We start from the raw sequence: 5634 nt of genomic DNA, 5'->3' as shown, positions 1-5634 counted from the left end.
GTGGGGGTCGCTGTTGTCCTAGCGACCTCCACGACGCCCCCCTACACGGCCTTAGCCACGGCTGCTGCGCTTAGGATGCGGATTGCCCTGAGCTCCTGGCAGTCGTTGGTGTTGTGGCTGTGGAGGTTGTGGAAGACGCGGAACGTGTGTATGCCTCTCGGGGGCTCGTCGTGGTCATGGCCACCCTTCATCTCGGGCTCTGCAGCCAACATGGCGGGACCTTTACGCTTTGCTTCCTTGGCCTTGGCCTTCTTGTCTTCAGGATCGGGCTCCAGGAGGTCGAGGAGGCAGAAGCAGCCTTCTTCAGCCCTTGCGCACTTTGTCGTCAGGTTGAACATCTCTAGGGAAGAGCAGGTGTCGGTGTCAAAACCAGCGGATCTCGGGTAGAGGGTCCCAAACTGTGTGTCTAAGGCGGATGGTAACATGAGGCAGGGGACACGATGTTTTACCCAGGTTTGGGCCCTCTCGATGGAGGTAAAACCCTACGTCCTGCTTGATTGTTCTTGATGATATGAGAATTACAAGAGTAGATCTACCATGAGATCAGAGAGGCTAAACCCTAGAAGTTAGCCTATGGTATGATTGTCTGTTGTCCTACGGACTAAAACCCTCCGGTTTATATAGACACCGGAGGGGGCTAGGGTTACACAAGGCCGGTTACAAAAGAGGAGGTATACATATCCGTATTGCCTAGCTTGCCTTCCACGCCATGTAAAGTCCCATCCGGACACAAGATGAAGTCTTCAACCTTGTATCTTCATGGTCCAACAGTCCGGCCAAAGGATATAGTCCGGCTGTCCGGAGACCCCCTAATCTGGGACTCCCCTAGTAGCCCCTGAACCAGGCTTCAATGACGATGAGTCCGGCGCGCAGTGTTGTCTTCGGCATTGCAAGGCGGGTTCCTCCTCCGAATACACCATGGAAGAGTTTGAATGCAAGGATAGTGTCCGACCCTGTAAAATAAGTTCCACATACCATCGTAGAGAGAATAATACTTCCATAAATCCAATCTGCTGACATGTTTTGATAGTATGACATCACTTCATGGCCCGGTTATTATTCGAACCGCTTTTCTCAACCAGCTCCGCACACATCGCGAGGCGGTTTACTCGATATGTCTTGTCAAAGCAGAGATCGTGTTCCCCTTATCACGGGATTCTCATCAATACAGACGTGGGTAACCCAACTGCGCCATCAATTACGGCGCCTGGGGAATAAGCGGTTTTGCCAGGCAAGTGGGGAGACTCATCACCTCCTCCGCCCTTATAAAAGGGACAAAGATCTACTTTTTTCACCCACACCTTCTTCCTTCTCGCTTACCCATTCGCGCACACTCGAGCTCTAGCACCCAAGCTCGTGTTCTTCTTCTCAAACCACCCAAGCATGCCTGGAGTAGGAGGCAAGTGGATGGTCTCCTCCGTCACGGAGGAGAACATCAAAAAGTTATGGGAGGCCGGATACCTACCTGCGAACATCGCGTACCGGTTGCCGAATGCGGGACAGATTGTCCCAACGCCCGAAACCCATGAGATGGTAGTTTTCCTTACCCATTTCGTCCGCGGTCTGGGATTTCCTCTCCACCCGTTTGTTCATGGGCTCATGTTCTACTACGGGCTGGATTTCCATGATCTGGCCCCCAACTTCATCCTCAACATCTCGGCGTTTATCGTCATGTGCGAGGCCTTCCTCCGCATCAGGCCCCACTTCGGCCTATGGCTGAAAACCTTCAATGTCAAACCGAAGGTAGTGGGTGGCCAGCAAGCAGAATGCGGAGGTGCCATGGTGGGCAAGATGCCTAATGTCACCTGGCTCGAGGGCACCTATGTTGATACCATAAAGGGGTGGCAATCGGGGTGGTTCTACATCACCGAGCCGCGCGACTCCAACTGGGTGGCGGCCCCCAAATTCCGACCCGGAATCCCCACGCGGCTCACCTCCTGGAAAAAGAAGGGCCTGTCCTCGGGCTCTCCGGCAGAGTTGACCGGACTCTAGACCTGTATCCAGAACATGACGAGCAAGAAAATCAAGCTCGTCAATGTGGTCCAGGTTATGCTCTTCCGCCGGATCCTTCCGTGTCAACGGCGGGCATTTGTTTTGTGGGAGTTCGACTCGGCCAAGCACCAGATGCTGCAAGAGCTCTATGACATGACACACGAGGACGTCTGGAGGGTGTTGTTCAAGAGCGCCGAGATCCCTCCCCCCTGAACGAGGACCGCGGACTCAGCACAAAGCGCCGCGCCAACCCGGTAAGATTTTTAAATTTCTCAGGGTATTTGTTAGCCCTGGTTTAGTTGTGTGCTGGATCTGAACTTCCATGTCATTAATAGGATTGGATAGAGATGGCGGAGCAGCTCAATAGCCCAGCCTCGCTGCCCGAAGATCCTGCAGATGCTCTTCCGACAAAGATGCTGACTCCGGCACCCTATGAGGTGCCGGAAAAGACCAAGAAGAAGGACGCGGAGACCTGAAAGGGTCTCCGGCGCAAGGTTGTATTGGAGCCATCAGATGGTGACTCTGACGCACACTCCTCCCACAGAAAGGAGGAGGAGAGAAGTTCTCCCCCTAGCCGGGGGAGACAAGAAAAGGAAGGCCGACCCATCCGGGGAGGCCGAAGGGTCCAAGAAGGGAAGGACCCTCCTTCCAGACTCTGCCACGACGGCCGCCGAAAGCGGCAACGAGTGGCTACCCACGGATAAGCCCTTGGCAAAGTCATAAGTGTCCAGACATGGTAGTACTTCATGATATGTTTTATTGTAATGCATTTCCTCATGTCGAACATGATTGTGCAGTCCGTCCCGAGCTCATCTCGATGTACCCTCGTCAAGCGGCTCTTTGGACTCGTCAGATATGAACAGCGGTTCTCTTCCGACCGCCTCCACCCCTCACCCTACGGACAACGCCGAGGTGTTGTCTAAACAGGCACCGAGCCAAGGGGAGGTGGTCCTGGGGGCGCCTCACGATCACTTCCCAGACACTGGGTACCAAGGGAGCGAGGCTCCTACGGACTTCGAGTTCGGGCCCCAGGCGGACACTGCGCCGGAACACTCGATGGTTCCGGACTCTGGCAGGCAGTCCCCCATTAAGGGGGGCCAACCATCCGTGCCGGTGTCCTCTGTCCAACCAGAGGCGCCGGACAACTTGCTGGAAGCACTTCACAGCGCTTCCATCGATGAAGAACACCGCACTATCATGAGTGTGGTGGTTGAGAAGGTTCAGTCCACCAAAAACAGGCTTTGAGGTGAGCAATCAAAGTATAAGAAATTATACCGCATATATAGTAGCCCCTGATGCTCTGTTCGGCGTTCGCAAAGAAAAGCCGAATAGAGGATCAAATGATAACTCAGGTGTCTAATTAGAGTATGTCTATGTGTATACGCAGGCTTCACTGCTGGCCACTGCCACACGTACTGCGGAGGTCGCTGCGCTAAAGCAGGACCTGAAGCGGTCCGAGGACGAGCTCGGCCTTACCAAGAGGCAGCTCGAAGAGAGCAAAGGTAAGAAATACCCCTGTCTATGTAGTTAAAAAGAAGTTTGGTTGTGAAGTAATAGGATCATCATGGATTTGTCAGGTCCACGACCGAGGTGGCGACCCTGAGGAAGGCGTTGTCCAAGGCCAAAGACAAAGCGGCCAAAGAACGCATTGAGCAGGAGAAGTAGGAAGCCCGAGTAGGCGAGGTGCAGCAAGAGCTCGAGGCTCTCACCAAAAAGCACAAGTACTTGGAGCTGGACTCTAAGACGCGAGAGTCCAAGCTCGCGCAGGTGCTTGAAAGCGTCCGGAGCGCCAAGGCTAAACCCCACAAAGCCCTCCAGGAGATTGACGTGGTGAAGAAGATAGCAGCGGGTAAGGCATTCATTATGCAAAATAAGCACGTGAAGGATACTTTCCTTTTTCTTACCCGAGTTCGGAGCTCTCCAGGAGCATTTGGAGATCTTCCCCGCAGTGTACTAGATGCTGCAGAGTTTTAGCTGGCTGAGGAGGGGAGCTCAACGGAGAAGTTGTTCTGGTCTCAGTATACTGGGACCGAACACCCCGTGCCCTTGAGCGACTAGCTGAAGCAGTTGGTAGAGCTTCACAAGGCGGCCGAACAGGCCATGAGGGGCCTTATAGTCCAGATGTGGCCTGGCGAGCCCCTGTCCGGCAGCTACTTCGGCCTGGTAAGGCGGCTTGTGGAAGCTTGCCCGCGGCTTGAAGTCATCAAGCGGTCCGTCTGCATCGAGGGTGCATGCAGGGCTTTTGCCCGGGCGAAGGTGCACTGGGTGAAGCTGGACGCCGTGAAGCTGGTGAAGGAGGGGCCGCCAGAGGGCAAGGAGCATCGCCACCCCGAGAATTATTACGAGGGTGTCCTGGAGGGTTCCTGCCTAGTGGGAGATGAGTGTGCCAAGGATGTAATTTTTGAATGAACATGCTCATGTGATCATGTAATATGAAACGAGTTCATTTGTGCCATGCGACGTTTTCTTAATTTAAAATATTACATTCTGTGCGGCCGTTTATAAAATCTGAGAGTTGGCCAGTCGTCGGCTTCTGCCTCCATGTAACTAGTACTCGGGTGTTCGGGGTAAATCTGAGCACTCTTTACCCCAATTTTGGGTCCTTGAAGGGAGGTGCTCAACACAACGAACCAGGCAATCGGACGATAATGCTTTAAAACTCTCACTTAGCCATAGAAGTCTATGATTTTAAATTTTCGGCGAAGCCCCTGGTATTCGGAAGGCTGAATTTGGTGCTCTATACACGCCTAAGCCGGACAAGGCCGACTCCTCGCCTGAAGCGGAAAAAGTCTTGAAGGACTTGAGACCTCTCGAACAGCGACCAGTCTCTCGCCTTTTCATGACAGTCAGTTTTTGGCTTTCTCTACTGAGGTGCTTGTCCGGATGAACCGTGACACAATCGCAGTAGTTCTCCCACCGCTACCTTAGCCGATATAGCAGAATGTAAGGTACCAAAGCATAGGAGCCGGGCAACCCAACATTTGACCTAAGACATGATTCAAAGATGATGCATATAATGCTATAAGTTCAGGGTGCACACTGTCGAAAGTGTTCAGACTTCTTGCGCCGTATTACGGGGTAAACGAGAGCCCCTGGCGTACTGACCGTACCCGAGCGTGCAGGTGCGGAATGTCGTAAATGGACATATAAGAGAAAGAGAAAAACTTAAGTAATGCAATGACATATTAATAACATGCATTGTTATTTGAATAATACGTCGAAGCGTACTGGTACAAGTAGTGCAATAAGCTGAAAGTAGGACAATTCGAAATGTCCCATCCAACGCAAGCTACGCATAAAGAGTGAAAAGAGGGTATATCAAGTATTACTAGAGACCACCTGGCAGTTCCCGTGTTCATCTTAGCATCTTGCCGGATCGATTGTTGCTTTCGGAATGTGTCTGGTAGTCGTACTGCCGGAAACCTTCCGAAGAGTTAGGCCCTGAAAGGGAAAAGGAATGTCAAAGGTATACAGCCCCTGGTGTGGTTAACCCACAATGCGGGGCATGTCCTGATTGTGCCCCCGCCTATGTCCATGGTATTTTCAATGCGTAGTTATGTACGCGCGACACGAATTTCGTTGCTGCACAGGGACTGGGACGGGGGCCGAATTGCTAGGCAAGGGAAGATCACGCGGGGAGAT

This window comes from Triticum dicoccoides, chromosome 1A, assembly GCF_002162155.2.
Source record: "Triticum dicoccoides isolate Atlit2015 ecotype Zavitan chromosome 1A, WEW_v2.0, whole genome shotgun sequence".
NCBI classification, from domain to species: domain Eukaryota; kingdom Viridiplantae; phylum Streptophyta; class Magnoliopsida; order Poales; family Poaceae; genus Triticum; species Triticum dicoccoides.
The sequence above is the reverse complement of the archived record's forward strand: the minus strand, read 5'-3'. Positions refer to the sequence as shown.